This window comes from Parasteatoda tepidariorum, chromosome 9 (assembly GCF_043381705.1).
Source record: "Parasteatoda tepidariorum isolate YZ-2023 chromosome 9, CAS_Ptep_4.0, whole genome shotgun sequence".
NCBI classification, from domain to species: domain Eukaryota; kingdom Metazoa; phylum Arthropoda; class Arachnida; order Araneae; family Theridiidae; genus Parasteatoda; species Parasteatoda tepidariorum.
In genome coordinates this window covers 60,367,932-60,390,654 of record NC_092212.1, presented here as the reverse complement: position 1 = coordinate 60,390,654, position 22,723 = coordinate 60,367,932, and the positions used below count along the sequence as shown (strand labels likewise).

The following is a 22,723-nucleotide window of genomic DNA, read 5'->3' as shown; positions in this document are numbered from 1 at the left end:
AAAAAATAGTGATTATAAGAAATAGTTTTTAACACGGAATTATCTTCAAATAAACAAACTTTATGATTGTGTAAAAAATATTTTTTGACAGATTTGCGTTATGAGAACGGTAGATGGCGAATTAAACAAAAATAAACAGCAAAAGGCCCAAATTTCGACCTCTTTTCTTTATAAACTTTTAAGACCATATTCTCCAGATTGGCGGTATGTTTATTTTATTTTATAACCATCGTTGAACAGCCGTTCCAATATTTTGAGTTTCCACTATCAATGTTCAATTTCGTCGTAACCTTGCAATTTTGAACCAAATCCAAATGACAAGAGAACTCCTAAATCAAGTATTAGGAGAATTTTGCAGTCGTGGAGGACTTTTTGATGGAATCAACCCTCATTTGCATTACATGAAGAAACAATCACGAAAACCTAATCACGATACAATCACGAAAACCTAATCATGGTTAGTCTGACGGCAAAGGGACTTTAACCCATGTTCCGTCTGCCACTGAGGATATTTTACGTCAGCATTGTGGTGTTTTGCCCTATTGCATGAACATATTGGTTTCAAATCAAGCATGGTATTCGAACATAAATTTTTTAAAGCTCTACTTTTATATTTAAAGATTTAAGAGGGCAGAGAATTCACAAAGATTATATTCTTACAAAACAAACATATAAAAATGATGACAATTGTATTATAAATTATCCATTTTTGTCTCTTATTCTTCACCGCTAATTAAGTTTTCCTATGTCAACACCCAGATTAAGTTTTCTGTGATATACTGCAATTAGAAATAAATAGAATATTTATCCGACCGTAGGGTGGTTATACTGTAAATATCATTAGTGATACTGTAAATATTCTGTAAATATCTTTTCTTCTTTGAGCTGGGCACCTGGGCCCCGCAGAGGTCCCTATCCCATCCATCATGTTTGCTTTGATAGTTGCTGTAGAAATTTTTAAGGTCTATTTGGTGGCTGGTTAGAGATACTGTAAATATTAAACTGAACTGAACTGTATGAAATATCTGGTCACCTGAGGCCGCTTGTGGCCCTTTTCCCTACCATATTGAGGTTAATGAGGTTGGAGCTTCGATGAGGTTGTGGAATGCAAATGAAGTAAAGGGGTATTCATGTGGATCATTGAGGTTCTGACTATGCAATTATATGCAGTAGAGTGATAAGACTATATTGTAAAATTATGAACTTGAGAACGCTGGTATTGTGAAAATGAGGTTATGTATATGCTAGTGATGTCGGGAATATGTTGCATCACTGCAATAGTGTGCTGTTATTAGTGTGATGTCCTCAGTCAAATTTTAAAATAGAAATATTTCATTGAAATATACTGTAAATATCATCACATTATAAATGGCATATTACACTGGTAATCCAATAAGATAAAAAAAGTTAAATTTCTTATATAGTTTTTAAATTTTACATTAAGTTTAGATCAAAAAACAGTATGTATTATTGTCATGAGAAAACTCATATTTTCAGCAAAAATAGTTGGATGATAATATGCATCTTGACAAAATATTTGATCTGTTTTTAATAAATAATTAATAATTTAATTGCAAGGTTCGCATAAGTTTACATTTTTTAAAGTGGAGAAAAGTTTAACTTTTGTCTGCAGCAGAACTGGATATGAAGGCAAAATTGCAGGACAGGAACACTTTAATGGTCCACTAATCTTCAGATTTTTTAAATATAGATGGAATATAATAATTATAAACTAGCGAGTATTAATTGTAAACAAATATCAGCCAACCCAGAAGTTGTAGATTCAATCAATATTTAAAGCAACTGTCTAAAAATAATTTAAAAACTTTGTGGAAGAGCCAGGCAAGTAACATTTTCAGAGATACTATAATCAGGGCAAGAAAAAAAAGCGATCTCCGAACTATTTTATTAAAGATTTATTACAGACGAGGGTAATAATTCTTGTTCTTATTTTATTTGCAACAGCCTAACTTGCAGTAAAAATCAAGCAAGCATACTCAAAATTAATATGGAGATCTGTTATGTTGAAATTAAAGTGAAAGTAAAAGCAGTTCTGTTACATTAAACATGCCCATACTGATGCAATCACTTTCTTTTCTTTTCTTTGATTCATAAATACCCTTAAAAATAGCACTTACCTGGTTCTTCCACTAAACTTTTCAAATAAAGCAAAGTTCGTGTAGTTTTGTCAGCACTTAAAAATTTCATCACACGATTATTATGTCTTACATATTTTTCTTTAAATGTTTATGCAACGTAGTGGTGAAAGTTATTGTAAATCATCTTTACTAATTCAAAAAACAAACGGTAAAATATTGCAACGACTTTAATTAATTAACACAATATCTTCTGTTAAAATGGGAAAAATCAGCGTTATATATATTTGGTTTAAACATTAATTAAAATAAACATTATTATGTTTACACTGGGGAAAATTTTTTTGGTTGCATTTATACAAAGAACTTGATCTTGAGCCGCGATGGCTCAGGGGATAGAACGTTCGCCTTGCAATAAGGTGGACCGAGTTCGAATCCCACCGATGGCTGGTCGATACGAATCCGCATCCGGCTCGCAACGTCCACAATGCAAACGTGAAATATCCTCAGTGGTAGACGGATCATGCGTTAGAGTCCCCTTACCGTCAGGCAAACCGTGGGAAGTTCTCGTGGTCTTCCTCTCTATATAACGAAAATGCGGGTTAGTTTCATCAAAAAGTCCTCTACGAAGGCAAATTTCTCCCAATACTTGATCCAGGAGTTCCCTTGTTTTCTGAATCGGGTTCAAAATTTCAAGGCTACATAGTTGAACATTAGTAGTCATAAACCCAAAACATTGGGTCGGCTGTTCACCAACGGTTATAAAAAAAAGTACTTGATCTTGCCTTATTTAGATGCGCTGATTTTATATCTGAAAATAATTTTGCTCCTAAATCTATTAAAATAATTAAAAGTGTTATATATAAAAGGGGTTTGCGTAAATGTTGTGAAAAACTTCTAGGTCATTTCAGGTACATCATCAGGATTAAAATTCCATAGGAACTTGTTCCCAGAAATGTCGTCGCAAGCGGCTAGGGGCGCTTTCATACTGTTATTAATAGGGAAGCGCCCCTCACGGTGTACGAGAATATTTCCGTAAATGGGCTTCTATGACATTCTCATAATGATGAAGTGTCCAAACTCCTCTAGAAGTTTGGCACATCATTTATGCCACTCCCTCTGTTGTATGTAACATTTTTAAACTTGCACATTTCGACAAAAAATAGACCAAAACGGTCGTTTCAAAAGTAACTGTTGCTTGGATAGAGAAACCAATAGCATATTTAAAATCAGCGAAGAGAAAAATATTCGGGATCCTTAAAAAAAATCAAGCGACAGAAAACAAATAAAAATGTTATCCATCCAATATTAAGTGTTATTTATTCCACTGCGTATACTTTGTACTTGATATATCTGAGACTTTGTGTACTTAATATTTCTAAGTACTTAGCACTCTAAACAAATAAATATTGATGCTAACAAATACATTTTGTATCAATTCATTTTAAACATGTAAAATGTAAAACCACCAAAACAAATAAAAAATAGGCTTTAAATCTTGGGAATTTCTCATCTAGATGGGAGTCTCATTTTAGATTTTGTATCTATGCCTATGTAGGTATGTACTTTATTTACGTCACACTAGAGTTGCACAATGGCGGAGTGAAATTAAACACAATTTTTGGAGAAAATTAAAAGCAATTATAAAATTGTTGATTTAAAGTTTTAAAAATATTCGTTAAAAACTGCGCAAGATATAAGCATTTAAACTAGTTCTTTTAATCTGCGCAAGCAAAAAAAATTTCAAAAAGTTTTCTCATAATTTTGTAGGGATTCGTATTTGGCAACTTACGATAAAAGCTTTATTTTAATATCTTAAGAATTTAAAAAGTTTCACACAATTTTCTAAGTAGTTTTTATACTTTTTCAAAGAAAGCTCAAAACAATAAAGGATTTATCCACAGATATCATCTTGTACAATTAAACAAGATTTATTAAAAATGAGACCCGATAATTGTAAAGAATTATGATTTGCTTTTGAATTTTGTCGTATATGATACAAAATAAAATTTGTGAATAACCCCTGATCGCTTTTAGCTTTCTTTTGAAAAGTACAAAATCTATTTGGAAAATTGTTTGAAACTTTTTAAATTTTTAAGAAATTCAAACCAAATATTTTTTATTAGTTGCAAAATACGATTCACTATAAAATTATGAAAAAGTTTTTAAAAATTTTTCAGTGCATGTGCAGTATAAAAAAACTAGCTTAAATACTCATAACTTACGCAGTTTTTAACGAATTTTTTGAAAATTTTAATTAATTTTACATTCCTTCAAAAGGTTTGTTTGATTCAAATGAATATCTATAAAGTTATAACGAAAAAACGTAAGGTTAAAAAATTATTACAAAGAGAGAGAGAGAGAGAGAGATTAGTTTAATATTTTGACAACACTGACTGGCGTATGATACATATGCGCATGTATAAAAGAACTAGCTTAAATACTCATAACTTACGCAGTTTTTAACGAATTTTTTGAAAATTTGCAATTAATCTTANAGAGATTAGTTTAATATTTTGTCAACACTGTTATGAAGTTTTGAAAATGTTTGAAATGAAATGTTTAAAATAAAAATAATTACCTTCAAATTTATGACGAATCTTTCTTGAATGTCGGAATGAGTTGTCTGAAACCTTCTCTTTGAGTTAGCGTGATATTTATTCAAGTTAACTCTTCCTCTGACTTTGATAGTAATTATTTCAAGCGTCAAAACACTGGGCAAAACCGGAAAAACCTTTCAATATTCAGAAAACGCTTTCATTCTATAAATCATTCCTCTGTTATCTTATTATTTTTACTAAGCTTCCATTAATTCATTTTCATGCTTGTAACAAAATTTTTTCTTGCAGTCGAAATTGCAATCTCTTTCCGATTAGAATATTAAAATATTTAATTGTAGCTCCATGACCTTGCAAGCGTCAGAAATTTAATGGGGGATTCCATCAGAAATTGTTTTATAATTATTAACCGGTGTGGTACAGCCGACCTAATTCTGAGATTACGACTATCATTGTTCAATTTAGTTGTCTTGTAATTTTGAACTCAACTCAGAAGACAATGAAGCAGCTGGATCAAGTCTGTGAAATCGAATTTTAAAAATGTTGTATTTTAAAAATTCGATTTCTCACAAACAAATCGACTGTTTTTATTCAAATTTTATATTTTGCCGTGCAAAATTATTTTTTTTTAAAATTATGTAAAAAATTGCATACCTTACAATTTAAAACCTTTTCTATTAATATTAAATAATATAACAAAAAATTATAAATATTTTCTAAAAGTTATTTTTTGTTACGTTAAGTGGTAAAATTAACGTTTAAGAACTATCCAATATTTTAACCGCTCTCCCGACCAAACTATTGAGACCATATTTCCTAGATTGCGATTACCCCCTATACTTTAGGGGTCAGAAGACCAAATCCACCAAAAAAGGGTATGTTTATTCAGAGCTAGCTAGTTTTCAAGTCAGAATTCGCCCTCTAAAATATCGACTGCATTAATTAATTAGCATATTTGAAGTCACTCCCTCGAATCATTAAGATTGAGTCCTAGAACGAGAAGATCCGATCATTAAATCGAAATTTATTTAGGGTAGTCCGTTATTTATTTTGAGCCCAATATATTCAATACTTTTTCTGAATAAACATATATCCAAATTTGTCGCATTTCGATTTTTAAAAGTCAAAATATAGAGGAAAGTAGGTACAGTAGCTCTCTGGAAAATTTGATCCCAAAACAATGCAACTTGAAAAGATAATTCAGAAAAATTCACCATGGTGTTTCGTTTTAAGATTTAAGACTTAACGGAGGAAAAGGATATTAACCTTTAAGCTCAGATACTGGCAGTTGCCTTTGGTGAGATATCAAAAATAACTAGTCTAAAATTTAAAATTTTTATACCTTTACAAATAATCGCATTTTACAGAATTTCGGAAGTGCTATATTATGTATTTCAAATGATTGAGTGCCTACATAAGCATATTAAAAGTATCGAATTCATGCAAAGGGTTAAAAAAGTTAACATGCTGTACTCTTCTAAATTTGTGCTGGTATAAGTTTTTTGACACACAACTGATGAAAAAAAAAACTTTAAATCGTAACTAATCATAAAAGAAAGGATTTTATTTATGATTGCATGCATGATTGAATGAATGTATTGTTGCATTAATAAAAAGGTAAAAAAAAAGGTTAAAAAAATAGGAATTTTGCTTCTGACAGTTGTAGTATTTTTAACGTGGGAAAAAAGTGCGCACTTTCTCAGAAATTGAAAATATTAAACGATTAGAAATGCTGTTAATATTAATAAAGTAGGTTATAATCCCATTTTTATTTTTTTATTTATTTATTAACTTTATTTTATAACCGTCGTTAAATAGCCGACCCAATTTTGGGTTTACGACCACTAATGTTCAACTCCATAGCCTTGTATTTTTGATCCTAATCCAGAAGACAAAGGAACTCTTGAATCAAGTAGTGGGAAAAATTTGCCATTGTGGAGGACTTTTTGATGGAACTAACCCTCATTTTCGTTACATGGAGAGGAAAACTACAGAAACCGCCCACGGTTAACCTGATAGCAAGAGAACTCTAACTCATGATCTGTTTACCACTGAGGATATTTTTGCGTTAGCACTGTTGTCGGTGCGAGCCAGGTGCAGAAATCACAACTACCAGTCATCGCTGGGATTCGAACCCGGTTCATCTCATTCCATATTTATTTATTTTTACAAAAATTACAAAATGCACACGGTGTCCGTTTTCGAAGGGAAAAGACGCAATCTCATACCTGCCAACTTTTAATCCTTTCCATTATAATTTTTCCCAGTGGTATTAAAATGGGATTAAAACTTCAATTTTAAGCAAACAAATACGTTGTATTTGAGAAAACTTAAGTTGACAACCATGATAGTAACACATATTGATATATGTGCTTAATTTTTGTAAGAATAGTGGTGATCAAAATCATTTAAAAATTAAAATTATAAAAGAAAAAAATAGTATATATTTACTACCACTTTAGATATGAAAATAAAATCTTGCCGAAAATCCGGAAGAGTTCGCAGGTATGCAATCTGATGGAGACTAGAAGCAATTTTTAATCTCCATTTGTTATATTTCTGGTGCCTTTTATTGCGCTCTATTTTGATTAATGGATAGATGGGTGCATCTAACCAGCCAACTTTTCCGGAAGATTTTATTCTCATATTTAAAGTGGTAGCAATACTCAGCTTATTCCAATTAACTTTTTGAATTATAATGATAATTATAAATGAGTTTGACCACCACTACATATAAATAATTATAATAAATATATGAAAGCACAATAATCCTTGAGCAAGTGAATTTCACCGGGATCAAATATAAATATGTGTTTGAGTCAGATTGTTTTTCGTTCACTGTTTTACAACCACTCTGAAAATCCATTCTCGGAAAGAGTGAAAGTTGGCAGATATGGTGTATGACTGTTAGCAGGCAAAACACCAGTGTATTTTGAAATGGATATTTGTAAAAAACGGATTCAGTTAACTTGTAAAATATTCGTTATTTATTTTTAACAACAATTCTCCATATTTTCATCCATTACTAATTTCTCTACACTGACTACTTCTTCTGTCATACCGATACCCATCGCAGCATCTGGATCCTGGTCGAGGTGTGCAATCACAACCAACAAAACTGCAGAACCTCCGTGGCACGCCACCTTGCGGTTGGATAGAACCAGGCTGTGATTTTTTACTAGAGTCTTGGCGAGGTTGATGGTTCCAAAATCTTCCAACGTTTCTTGAAGTTTCGCCAGAATAGATCAAGAAACATAGAAAAAATAAGCCGAAATGCAAATGCGTATAGACATGGGTCATCCTCTTCTGCATACTGATCTGTAATAAATAAGGATATCTTACTTAAATATGTTCTTTCGACATTCAGATACTTCATAATTTTATTCTAATGTGTCAAACATGGCTAAAACAGTATACTCACGCGATACGATTTTCGGCCTGAAAGCGAACTATAACTTTCTCAAGATTGCTTTTGTTTTCAAGCACTCGCCAATTTTAAATTAAATAAAACCTGGGTATTTTATTTTTAAAGAAATATACAATTTACTTTAAAAATTCAGATTTTAATATTCTAGGGTAATTTAGAGCAAGAAATAATAGATTGACCTAATTGGGTATATGATCCGTCAAATAAATGTAAACAGTTTTCCATTATGGACAAATTTTTGCGCAATTTATTCTACAACAAGCGCCAAGTAAAATTGGGTATTAAGAGGATGTTTTGAAGGATGACAGACCAGGAAGTTTTATCTTTGATGAAGAAAAAAAAGATGTATACTTATTTATGATATATATTTAAAACGAAAATTTTCTTTTGCATTTGCTTTTAATTTAAACTGAAAATTAATATGTTAGAAAGTTTTGCTAATTTTCATCTTTTTTTATGTATAGATTATTGCTTTTCAACGCAACAGTATTTTACATTTTTAGTCACTGATTAGTAAGAATGCAAGTTTGTCGTGGAGCAAATTTACTCAGATTATAAAGGGTTTTTTTTCCTCGCCCAATTTTTGAATTCTACAAAATCTGTCGAAAATACTTTAAAATATTATTTTTATTTTCTATTTACATTTTAATATTATTTAACGCTTTTCTTAAACACTGATCCTCAGTGGTAGACGGATAATTTGTTAAAGACCCCTTGACGTTAGGTTAACCGTGGGAGGTTTTCGCAGTTTTCTTCTTTATGTAACGAAAATGCGGGTTTATTATATCAAAAAATTCTCCACGAAAGCAAAATTCTGCCAATTATTCGTCTAGAAGTTCCCTTGTCTTCTGAATTGGGTTCAAAATTACAAAGCTACGACGTTGAACATTAGAAGTCGTAAGCTTAAAAATTGGGTCGGTTGTTCAACGACGGTTATAAAATAAAATAAAACATATAACTGGCATGGGATAGAACTCCTTTGCCATCGGCCTAAACGTGGGAGCTTTTCTTGGTATTCCTCATTCAGTTTAAGGTAATTTCTATAAAAGTGTAATCAATGTCATTTCTTCATAAGTATGTTTTAAGTGGTTTATATAAAGAAAGCAACAGCACCCCAAAGTTTTGCTCTGCTGTATTATTAATATATCACTGCCCAGTTATGGACATACGCTCGTTTCCATTTGATATTATTGCTTTTCAGAGGCTCTGTCAAAATTAGTGAAAAATTCAGTTTTAGGCATTCTTCTGCTCTGAAAATCTAGATTAAACAACAGCACCCCAATAATTTCTTTACTAAATGTTAAAATTCACTATTAGAACAAACTCTGTGCCCTAGCACTTTCCTGAGTTATCGATGCCTTTAGTAAATATAGCCATTCAAACTTTTAAAAGATAAAAACTCTGCATTTTTTTAATATTCAGCTTTTCTCAAAACAGCATTGTCGCTCAAAAAAACTTGTAGGTAAATGTATCTACTAGCACGTGGAAAATTTGAGTATAAATGCTATATCAAAAATTACATCCCTCCTTTCTTCTTTATTGAAACAGAAGCGATAGACTCTCCCCTTCAAAATAAGCTGAAATACAGAGATTTTATAAGGACTATCTGTAATTAAAAGAAATAATTATGGAAGAAAAAACACCTAAGTGTTATGCCATAAAAATACTGAAAAAAATTCATGGTTTTCCTTATAGTGTATTTGTATAAGATATTGTTAGAAATGAACATTAAAACAAAAACTCTGTTATTTATCATTTACTATTAACTCATTTCTTCGTGTAACTTAGTTACAGCATTAAAAAAAATTAGTAAATCTAAAAAAACGACATTTAATGGAGCATTTTTCTTTACACAAGATTTCCTCACTCTTTTTTCCAGTAATCATCTTCCAGTATTAAAATCTTCTCGTTTTTTGCTCAAATCGAATGCACTTCACATCGCTGTTTCAAGTGCAGTAGAACCTCGATTGACCAGTCATTACGAACGAGAGATGCGGGAAAACTACGAATGCGGGTCAATTTAAAATATCAAATCAATGCCAAAACAAGATCCTAAGAATAATCATCTGTGCCAGATGATTCATCCGGAATAGAAATATCCATAAAGATCTTAAAATCCCAACTCTATCGCAGCACATATATATGTTAAAAGCTGTTAAATGTTTTCTATGTAAGTTAAAAGCTAACCTTTTGATTTATGTTAAAACTGCCGAGTAGCTATGGCAACGTTACTTCTTCTTTTTGTGGAACAAAAATGATCGTCTTGTATGTAAATAAAATGTTATTTTTTTACTAAAAGCTGGAGTCAGATTTATTATTTTGAAGAGTAGAAGAAGAGAACGACGAAATATTTTACTTTCCGATAGAGTCTCGTAACAATATAAACTTAATGTAGATTTTTTCGACAAAGCCACAAAATGCCGTACAGCCAATTTTAACGAAATATTCAACTTTGAAAACTTTAGTTAAGACAAATGAAATACAGACCAATGGCTTCACATCTCATCTCTATCGCAACTATCAAAACAAATAATAGTTCCCAACTTTAACTCTTATTGTTAGAAACCGAAGGAGAATTCCAGATCGTTCTCAGGCTGCATCTACCCGATGCTGGGTTCATTGGAAATGAAATAACACATAGTCCTTCTAAACACAAAAGAACATTTATTCAACAAAAACAAACAGCTCCAAAGTCAGAGCTGCTTCTCCGACGGAATCATAATATTGAATAACAAAATCTGATGCCTAAGAGGCACGTATCGCCAACTCTTTTCTCACTTCACTTCATTTTACAAGATCCTCCCCCCGTTGAGACTCAGAGTGAGTCTCAAGCTCATAAAATACATTATTAAACAAATCACATCTTTTTGGGGCTCTTACACATCTTCCAGAGGAAGTTTTAGGTGAATGGCAAGGTACACAGCACAAGTGAACAATGCGATCCACACCTTTTCTCCATTTTTTAAAAACAAAGGCCCAACCAAATCAATTCCAACAGTTTCGAAAGGTGCACTATCCGTAACCCGGTCTGGTGGCACAGGTGTTGGTTCCCTCGACAAAGCCATGACCTTAAATCGTTTGCAAGTAATACAATTAAATAAGACATTTTTAATAGCTTGTCCTAGCCCTAATTATCCAAAATCTTTCTCTTAACAAGCATTACATCATTTGAATCCCCGCATGACAATTTTTGCTATGTACATTTCTAATTAGTAGCTTAGAAAATTCACATCCTCTGGTTCAATTCAATTTTTCTGGTAAGAGTATAGGGTACAAGAAGGCTTTATCATCATCTCGGTGAAGTATTCTCGTTTTTATTCTCATAATACCTGTATCGTCAATGACCGTCTCAATAAAACTTGAAGATATAATAGACAAATAATAGCTTTGAACTAGACGAATTAAATTTTTCTCAGAATTTTCAATTTCAAACGGCAAAAGTTCAGAGAACTTAATTGTTACACCTTTACGGTTTTTTATAAATCTAAATACCCATGCCATTACTCTTATCATTTTATCATAACTGGAAAAAATATTTCGATGCCAAGGGGGGTGGGTCTTTCGAAAGATCAATATTTATTATTTTCGTTTTTTTTCCTTTCTAACTTTATTTCTGCAGATGAACAAACAGAGTTGTATCCAATGGGCCAGTTCTCAGGTCTTTCCCTTAACCACAAAGGGCCCTCCCACCAACGAGAACGAAGCATTTGCTTCTCGGAACACCCACGCGATAACAAATCGGCAATATTCATTTTTCCCGGAACCTGTTTCCATAACTGACCCTACGTCAACTCTCGAATTTCTTTAATTCTATTTTCTACAAAAACACACCAATTTCCCTGTTCTTTTATCCACCAAAGAGCAGTAGTGTAATCCGTCCAAAATGTAACTTTTAAGCCGGGCAAATTGAGAGCCTTAGTAATAGATTTCGCAAGTCTAGAACCGATACAACAAGCCATTAATTCTAAGCGAGGAATGCTTAGAGGTTTCATGGGTGCTACTCTAGACTTCGCTCGAACTAAATTTATTTTAACTTCTGAATTCAATACCGATCTTACAAAGACGCACGCTGCATAGGCCCCCTTGGAAGCATCCACAAATACATGTAGTTCTGACGTATCATTCATTAACATATATCGAGACAATACTACATCTTTTAAAATATATAATTCTTTAAACCATTTTGAAAATGTATTTACATCATTTGTAGATAATTCATCGTCCCAACCAATTTTTAACTTTCACAATTCTTGTAATAAGAGTTTCGGAACAGCTGGCGTTAACAAACCAATGGGACCAAAAAATGTCTGTACAATGACCAAAATTAATCTTTTAGTAATTTTCGTATCGCATGTTAATGCGTCAATATTCATACAACATCTTAGCGTGTCATTATCCAAATTATCCCCAAAACGGAAGTATCCCCAGAATGTTTATCAACATTTTTACCAGCCACATTACTTTCAAAACTACGCAAGTTAAACCATCCATTTGACATAATAAGTTTAGCATGTTCAATAAACAAATCTTGTTCATCTTTATGAAAAACACCAGAAACACAGTTATCTACATAGAATGAACTTTTCAGTTTTTGGGCTACATCACTATACTGAGGAGAAGAATTCTACAAAAGATGCATTATAGAAGCATTTAGTAAAGAAGGGCTGGCAGAAATCCCAAACACACCCTACAGTGTCTATAAATCTGTGGACCATCATTAGACGGGAAGAAAAACCTAAGAAAGTCTTTGTCCTTAGGTGCAATTGATAACATTAAAAATACCTTTTCTATATGACCACTTATTCCTATTGGATACATTCTGAATCTATCAATAATATCAGGTATTAATTCAATGAGATTAATTTCCTTTAATAAGCATTCATTTAAAGAAGGTTTCCCTTTCTCAGCAGCAGAAGCATCGAACAAGGGACGATTTTCGGTAGTAAGACTCTCTAGTTTAATTACTGGTCCATGGTATAAATAGTGACATTCTTTTCTCAATTCCAAAATCGGGCACGCGTTCGATAACGTTCAAATTTTCCCACTCCTTAAACACCTTCTGATAATCAGTAAAAAATTCCCCGCAACTCAATCTATTAATCATTCTTTCATGTCTCTTCCAAACTAATTCCTTATTAGTGGGTAAATTCGCCAAGTTATATTTCCAAGGTAATTCGACTTCATGCCTCAAATAGGGGAGAATTTTCAAGTTTTTATTAAAATCATTTAAATCGAGCTCAGTTTCCTTCTTCTCAGTTTGTTTTGGTAAAAAGTTTCCCGAAGTTTCCTAAAGTTTCAATCTCCCAAATTTATTTACAGGTACTTTTATAGAATGCATTGACAATGTCTTAAAATATTACATTCGCCCGAGTTTCGTTTCCCAAAAACCGTCAAATCCCGACTGTAATTCCACTGAATTTCCGGTTAGTAATTTTCCTATAACATCTGTTCCGATTAAAGGATCAATCTTTGATTCTTTTATGAAAGAATCGGAAAAAATCAATTTACCTTTCTGTTAATTCTTTCAATATCTCTCTATACTCGATTTTAGGAATAAAATCGCAAATAATTTCCTTCGAAAGAACTTCAAAACAGCAAACATAAGTCCGCATCAGATTACCCACTACTATTGAAAATACAGTACAGAACCCGTTATCCGGAAATCAGAAAACCGGAAAACCAAAAAACCGGAATGAAATTCAATAAACTTTCCCGCCATTTTTTAAAAAAAATTTTTTTTTTTCCTCATAAGATTTTAGGATTTTCTTTCTTTTTTGAAAGATGTTTACCTTACCCATCATTTTGGAAATAATCATTAGTGTATTACTTCATTGTTTTTTCTTCTTTTTAAGATTATTTCCAAATATTTTTTTTTTTAGTTGGGCATAACAATAAAAAAAAAGGTTTTTTGTAGCGATTCATGAAACCGGAAAAATCAGTTATCCGGAATAGCGATGGTCCCGATCGTTCCGGATAATCGGTTCTCTACTGCACTTCGAGTTGTTTTGGTTTCGTTTCATTCCCCCCCGAACAATGCATGGACATGGATCACTTTCTCCTTTCTAAGAGGCCACGCCTTAAGCAGACGCATAATATTTTTGCTGATGTAACTGCTTTGGCATCCAGTGTCAATTGCACATCGAATAATTTTCTCACGTCCTTGATTTCGAATTAAAACGCAACGAGTTTGCAAATATAAGGTGACCTGGGATAATTCCTGATCAAGAAATGCAAACATCTATTTTGTGAAAAAACTATTCAAGATAGAATTTTAATATTTACTGGAAGTTTGAGGCTATATGAGATGAATCCTATGCTGACTTCTTTTGTTTGAAAGTCTAATTAGAATTTAAAAGATTTTAAATTTTTAGTGATCAGGAATTACCCCTTCTTTTGATCATTTCTGGGGTAATTACTGATCGCCAGTTTTTATAGTAAATGGGCCGTTTAAAAATAATTATACAATGGTAATTAACAAATGAGACATTAAGATCAAGCAAATAAACCAAAAAGATGTTTTTAAGCAGCTATTAAAACGTTTGATTTAAAAGCAGGAATAAAGATTAATACTTCAGCTCTGGCAGCAGCTCTCACACTTAAATTTTCAATCATTAAAAGAAATTTGCTATTTTTGCTTTCTAGAAGTTTAGTATCCTTTTTAGGCTTATAATTTCTCACCATATTTATATTAGGTTAATTTATCAACTTAAAAATTATTCTAACAATGTACACACATAAAATTACGATAGAAGAAAGGTAAGACAAGCTAGAAATGGTGCATATCAGAACACATTTGTCTTGTATACAGTTAAAAACAAATTTTGTGATTATAGTTAAAATATATTTTATAGTTGTTCCACTTAATAAATATGAACTGTTATTTAAGAACAGACACTTAACTATTTATTAGCTATTTTTTATACTATTTATAAGAAGAAATGAAAATGATCAGGAATTACCCCAATAATCAATAATTACCCCATCTGTAGGGGGCAACATTTGATATAGTTTCCTATTATCAATTGTAATGTTTACAGTAGATGTGAAACAATTAAACAAAAGCCTTTTATATCAAAGAAAAAGAAAGTAACTCAAAATATCTATTATTAAGAGAAGGAGGGGATCTTCGCAGAAATGTGCACATTTTGAAACCCATCTTTGAAATGGAAAATGCAGAAAGCATTTTAAAAGATACTTATTTTGTTAGATTAAACAAAAAACTATTATTAAGTAAATGTAATTATACTTTAGTAAAGTGTAGAAGCATTCTTGTCCACGTCTCAAATTTAAAAATAATAATTTTTTTTAAAATAAAACTTAGGTGATCATCATTCACCCCAGAAACAGAGTGATCGTGAATTACCCCGGGTCACCTCACTGTTTCGTTTTTGCTGCTATTAGAAATAGAACTTTCTTTAGAAATACTTTTTCGGTCAGTTTTAAATTTAGTGCACATTATATCAAAATGGTTGTTTTTACAGTTAGAACAATTTAAATGAGTTTTTACATCACAAAATTGACTTAGTATTTGGTTTGCCTTTTTCAAGCATGAGAAACAAGCAACTTCTTTTAGTAATATTTGTCAATTCTCTGGGAATGACATTTTCTACGCGGAAAAACTTTTTTTGGGATTTCTCACAGAAAATACAATTTCGCTTACCTGCATTACTAGGGATGCTGGGTCGTCGGGCTACCGAAGCAGGGGTGCCATCCCCTCCGCAGAGGATCAAAATTGTGATGACATGTCTTCGGATCATCCTCCGGAATGTTTCCCAGACCGTCGCCAATAGCCCATTGTGCAGCTCTAGTGCGACTTAAATTAACAACAACAACAACTAGGGATGCTGTTGTTCACTAGGGATGCCGCGGTTGCCGAATCGGCTAATCTCACCTTCACTACACGAAGGTTTTTATTATGGTGACTCGGGTGGGGGACAAAACCAGCTCTTGCTAGCAAAACCATTTCTTCTCCTTTCACTTCTTGCCGAAGGAAATTCATCAACTGTTCCAAAGAACGGTCTCCTTTTTCAGTGGAGTCGTGGTTACGACTCCTCTCCCACGCCACCAATACTTCTTCTGGTAGGCAACTTTTTACTAACGGGGTCAAAAAATACCCATAATTTTCTTGGGTTCTTCCCAAGCTTTCTAAAGATCTCAGCTTGCCTTCCAGTTCTTCATAGAGGGAGGGTAAATCTGTTTTTGCTCTTCCGGTTGCTGCGTTCTTCAATGACTAAATTTAACAAGTCGCGTACACATATTTGTACCAGCAAATCATCTCGTCCAAAACGTTCCTTCAATTGTTCGATAGCCTTAGAATAATTAGCCGCCGTTGAACGAAAACTAAAGATCAGACGTTCTGCTTTCGATTTCGGTTCCATAGATTGTAGTAAGTATTGCATTTTATCTTCGTCTGCAATAGTTTTGTCATTTTCTGGACCTGACTGTAAAAAGTAAAGTAATCTTTAGCGTCACCTGAGAATTTTTTGAGTTCTATTTTAGGGAGTTTAAATTTCTCGTTTCCTTGTCAGTCGGCAGCACGGAGAGTTGTTCTTCCAAGTTTATTTGAGCACACCGTTCTAAGAACGTGTCTCGGTAATTCTCAGACTTTTCAAAATCTTCATTATATGCATTTTCTGTCGTTTCACTCTGCAAAAGCTGCTCTGAGATAGCGTTTTGACAAACTTCAAGTCTTTGGAACTTATCATTAAGTTGAAACTTTAAAATCGATAGAGCTTTTAAATCTCTTACTTCTTTGGGTAATTCCATTTCGATTTTCTTCACAGTGTGAGTGAAGGCGATTCGCATTCCTTTTTTTTTTTGTGTTTTCAAAGCATTTAATTCCATTTTCAATTCGAAATCAAAACTAGTTCAAATTCACAATTCGAAAGTTCACAAATCAAATTTTCAGTAACATAAGTTCAAAATTCTTTAAATCGAAATTCAAGATCATATCAAAAAATCAGTTCAAAATTCTAATAAAATTTTTATCAAATCGATATTCAAGATCATCAGTTCAAAACTCTAACCAAATTTATATCAAATCGAAAGTCAAGATCATGACAAAAAATCAGTTCTAATCAAATTTCATTTCGAAATCCATTCCAATAAGCACGCGTGTCCCGCCGAGGGTACCATTTATGTTAGAAACCGAAGGAGAATTCCAGATCGTTCTTGGGCTGCATCTACCAGATGCTGGGTGCATTGGAAATGAAATGACACATAGTCCTTCTAAACACAAAAGAACATTTATTCAACAAAAACAAACAGCTCCAAAGTCAGAGCTGCTTCTCCGACGGAATCATAACATTGAATAACAAAATCTGACGCCAAACACAGAGGCGCGCATCGCCAACTCTTTCCTCACTTCACTTCATTTTACAACACTTATCTTGAATATTCAAGGCGTCTCCTCATGCTGACACATTTTTTCTAACCTACAACTAAAATTTTGAAGCAAACAACAGTGCTTGAAGTGAAATGTAAACACAACGCCTCCCCAAGGTTTCTTTAGGGTAGTCCGATCAAACTTAGATTTTATATTAAATGGTTCACAAAGGAGCCGTTTAATATAAAATCTAGTAAAATTAAGAAAGTGGTAGCAAATATCTTTCTAACAATTTGATTATTTTATGTATATGATTGGCTTGCCTTATTTACCTGTCAACCACCACAAATTCAATTCTCAAATATATATGATAAATTTCTATCAATTGATTTTAAAAAATCGAGAACACCTATCCACCACTAAACAACTAGTGAGAATTATTGAGAATATTAACCAAGGATTCTTCAAAAAAGAAACAACAGCGCTCCTGATGTTGGATGTGGCCAAAGCTTTTGACCGAGTCTGGCATCAGGGCCTCGTATACAAGCTCATAAATTTCAATATCCCCAAAGATCTAATACTACTAATTAATAATTATCTGACAAACAGAACTTTTCATATTAAGATCAATACAGCATTTTCTTCCGCTAGAAACATTAAAGCAGGAGTTCCGCAAGGTTCAATTCTCGGCCCTGTGCTCTACCTAATTTATTCAGCAGACTTTCCAAATTTTAATAATATGAGAAACATCACCTCAGCCTTCTACGCAGATGATACAGCACTTATGAGCAGATCAATAAATCCCAAGAAGTCTGTTACTAATCTCAGTAATATCATACCTCATATCGAAGCCTGGTGCACAAAATGGAAGGTAGCCATCAACACCACTAAATCTTCACTACTAATTATTAGGAAATCAAGTAAAAAGAAAGTCATTTATCCAAATATTACTCTTTTCAATGATGAAATACCACTAGTTCGAAAGGCCACCTACCTAGGCGTCACTCTTACTAGTTCTTTAAACTGGAATACCCATATTGAAAATATTATTAGCAAAGCGCAAGGAGCCTATAGATCTCTGAAACCAATATTAAACTATAATTCAAAACTATCTCTCAAAACAAAACGAACCCTATACCTCCAATGTATTCGACCGATCATCAGCTACGCAGCCCCTGCATGGAGCACAACCACTGTTAGTCAAAAAAAGAAACTGGAGATCACTCAAAATAAATTCCTCAGATATATCACAGGAGCCCCCAGATCCATGAGAATGAAAGATCTAAGACGAGAGTTAAAAATCAACAAAATAGATGAGCACATAGCTGAACTATGTGCAAGTTTCTTCAGAGATGCACTCTCTTGTCATACGTGCAATTACTTCAAAAATTTTGATTTTGAGCTCATCAAAGACAACATAAAATATAGCCCGGCAACCGCCTTTTTCCTATCCGACGGAGTTTTGTCCCGTAAATTTTGTAAATAGCTGTAAATACTTGTAAATAATTTTGCGCATTTATTATGTATTTCCCCTTTTCCCTGGGGCTATGTGGCTACTGTGCACCTGTGAAGCTCGGGGTAATACCTCGAAGGGAGGCGAGGCAGTCTGCCACAAAACCTCTTCTCTCTCTCTCAAACTTGTTTGTTCAATCTCACTACTTCATTTTAATTTTTTCTCAGTAAAAGATACTGAACCCCAACTTTCACCTTTCAGTTGCGCTTCGGCGATTTATTATTTATTTCCACTCAGATGAATTAGTTGGAGCCCCTAGCGGGGCTGATGCTAAGATAACCAACACATATGAGTATGAGTATGATTTTAAAAAAGAATTTTGGTTCATGACCACAATTGGTTCAATAGTCTACGCAGACTAACCGTGAGGAGCCGTGTGGAGGCTTTCTGATGTAGGAGGTGATGACTCACCACAAAAACTCAATACAAACGGAACACAAATTCATGACGAATGGAATAGGGGCCGCTTTGCGTCCCAGGTGCCCACCTAAATCGCACTACTATGTCTAGTCTGCATATCAACTTACAGAAGCAAACTGAGAAAAATACTAGTAAAAGTTGCTAATTCTAACCTCGTTTAATAAAATTTTGAATTTTAGTAACTACCACTTCTTGCATTTTAAGTCACTCTGGATAAGCAAAATCTAATTCCTGTCTATTTAGCGTTAGACTATTGATATACCCTTATAATTGAGATTTTTTTTATTCTCATCATTTTTATATTGTGAAAACTGCCAATAGTAATCGTCCAAAAAAGTTATGCTATAGTATAGCTATGACCATTGGAAAAAATTCTGAAGTGGTAATAATATTTAAACAATAGATAATGAATAAACCTGATTCGAAGTAAAGGGTTCTGAATTTTAAATTCTTAAGTGAAATCAAGTGATGAAAATGTTCAGCTTCTATGTAAGAAAATTGATACCATTTTGTAATTGTTTTTCAGATGGGTACGCAACCCTTTAGTACAGTCTTTCCCAAAGTGTGGTACGTGTACCCCCAGGGGTACGGGAACAGTTTAGCGGGGGTACGCATTCCTATACGAAATATCTTGCAACAAACAAAAGTTTCAAAAATTTTTATTTAAAAACAAAGCTAGCCATGAAAATTTACAATTATGTACTTTTTATTGGCTATTTTTTGCAGAATTAACAGTTAATAATTAGTGGCGTCAACAGCCAGTTGTGATTTTTAACTTTTGTGCAATTTTTTTATAGTAAAAAATAAATTCATTTTTTTATTAGTGGTACACAGCGTTACGAAAAATTTAGAAAGGGTACACAAAAGGCATAAGTTTGGGAAACACTGGTGTAGTAAAACTATAAATAACACAAAAGAAAATTTACTGATTTTTCAAAAGGGTGATTTTTTTTTAACGTATAGGCACTATAATCGGATGATATAAAAATGGAATAAAGAAAATTAGGACTGAGAACTGAAGCAGAAATTAATATATAAAACATAACCTTAAAACGTAAACATAATCTTATTTACTTAAATGATATTAATTTCAGAAATCCTTGTCATTATTAGTAGATATTACGAATATATACGTTTATTTTTTACTTGGAAAATTGGTTTATAAAGAAAAACTTGGCAATCAAATTTTAATATTTTTTTTAAAAAGCTTATGTGTTTCAAATTTTTGTTTTCCACTTTTGCCACATTGTACAAAAAGATTGTACATTTTCCCGAGCATGGACGAAAAAAATAAAGCATAAAATATAATAATTTTGATGATTTCTTTAATTATATTTACAAGTTAACTTACTTAAAAATTTATATCACGAAAAAAATTATAAAAGCCGATCGGCTTGTATGGTTATCAGGGAGCTGACTTCAAGTCTGAAAGGTCCCCAGTTCGAATCCAGGATAATGGATGTTCTTTCTTTTTCTTCTCTATGTCATCTGACTTTGACCGGCAAATCTGCAATTCGGATACCTGATTGATGAAACTCAATATCCAGGTGGGTATTAGAAAATAAATATACAAAAAAAATTTTACATTTTTTGAAAAAAATATCTTGTCAGATTGGATCTGTAGTAGCTGTAAATTGTTTTAAATTATGTTAAATAATATTACTAATCGAAAAAAATTATACTTCTTAATCACTAAAGTTTATAAAATAAAAAAAGAATTGGAAAAAAAAACATAATAAGCGTTTTAAAAAATACTTAACAACTACCATATTTCGTGTTGTTAATGACTAAACATGAAAGTTTTGTATATTACAACATTTGTATATTTATTTCGCATATTACAGAATTTGTATATTTATTTTGCATATTACGGAATTTGTATGTTTATTTTGTATATTACGGAATTAGTATATTTATTTTGTATATTACAGATATCGTATATTTATTTCGTTTACCAACGAATTTGTATATTTATCTTGTATGTTACAAAATTTGTATATTTATTTTGTATATTACAGAATTCATATATTTACTTCGCATATAACAAAATTTGTATATTTATTTTGTATATAACAGAATTTATAAACTTATTTGGCATATTACGGAATTTTAATCTTTAAAATTTCGTTGATAAAATTTAACTACGAAAGTGGTGTGATGCCACAACAGGCATTACATATTTCGTAGCTTTTAAAATTTCTTTAATTTCTTAAACTAATTTTTTAATCATTCTTAATCGAATTTTAATTAAATTAAACAAAATATTTAATTTTCATTTCAATTTATAAAAAGCAAATATAAAATATTTTATTCTTTACTTAACAATTAATGTAACGGCTAACTTTTTATTTCAATACTAATGTAAGACTCATTGATTCACTATCGCTACAAAATCGAAAGCAAAATTCGATTTATAACCCTTTATTCCTCATTTCTTACCACAAAAATGTTTCAGTTTACATAGTATACTAATTCTCACAGTCATTTTTGGCGATTCGCTTTCACCAAATTATTTTCAAATGTAAGATTTATTATGGGGTTGGCTTTATTTTTGGCTATGTTGTCTTTCCATAAATCTCTTCCCATGCTCCTAACTGTCTGTTGGGTACCATTCAATCACTTTTTAATTTGACTTTGGATTGCCTGTCTTCATTAACGCGTTGAATGCCACACTAATTTTGCATGGTTTGCCTGTCTGGCCAAAACGGTATATAACTACAAACTACATTTGCAAATATTAGACAGATTTTACTCGTTTTTTAAAAGGTTTAGCATGACATATCTGAAAAATGTCGTCAATTACATAAGCCTACGAATTGTTTAGAAATAGTGGTGGATAAAAATCTACTAAATTGAAAACAAAGAATCACAATTAATAAACTACCACTTGAAAATATTTATTCGCTGTCCAGAGCAAGTAAAACTATTTTTGTGTGTTCTATATTGCATTAATTTTTTCAAGCCATTTTAGTAACGATAATAATATTTAAAACATTAAAAATTTACTCGAATTATGTGTTTCTAATAATCTTGGCTTCGCCGGTCACCGGTGACCCCCATGGAAACTCAACGTGTTAATATTATTATGCAAAATTTATTATATGACTTAGAAAGTCTTATAGATATAATATAATTTTATATCTTGAGCTCCACAAATAATAAATAATAGTTTTATTATAATTATGATCCAGTTTTCATCTTCAATTATTCTTATATATTATTATTATAATTATTATTATAATTATTATTTGCGTCTTAAAGCAAAGAGTTTGGTTTCACTGGTGTAAGAAATTAAGAGAATTTGCAGACTTGGTCGATTATCTCTTGAACTACTAGACCGATTATAATGAAATTTGATATGTACAGTCCGCAAAAAAAAAACGA

The 22,723-nt window shown here is 32.1% G+C and overlaps 1 long non-coding RNA gene across 1 annotated transcript in view; it reads right to left on the bottom strand.

The window, feature by feature from the left end:
- Nucleotides 1-7,618: 7,618 nt before the first annotated feature.
- The window catches only part of LOC139426461 (uncharacterized), a 17,553-nt gene continuing 2,448 nt past the window's right edge, over nucleotides 7,619-22,723 (bottom strand). The window contains exon 2 of the long non-coding RNA XR_011637731.1: nucleotides 7,619-7,972. This is a non-coding gene — a long non-coding RNA (uncharacterized lncRNA). The remainder of the gene's footprint in view (nucleotides 7,973-22,723) is intronic.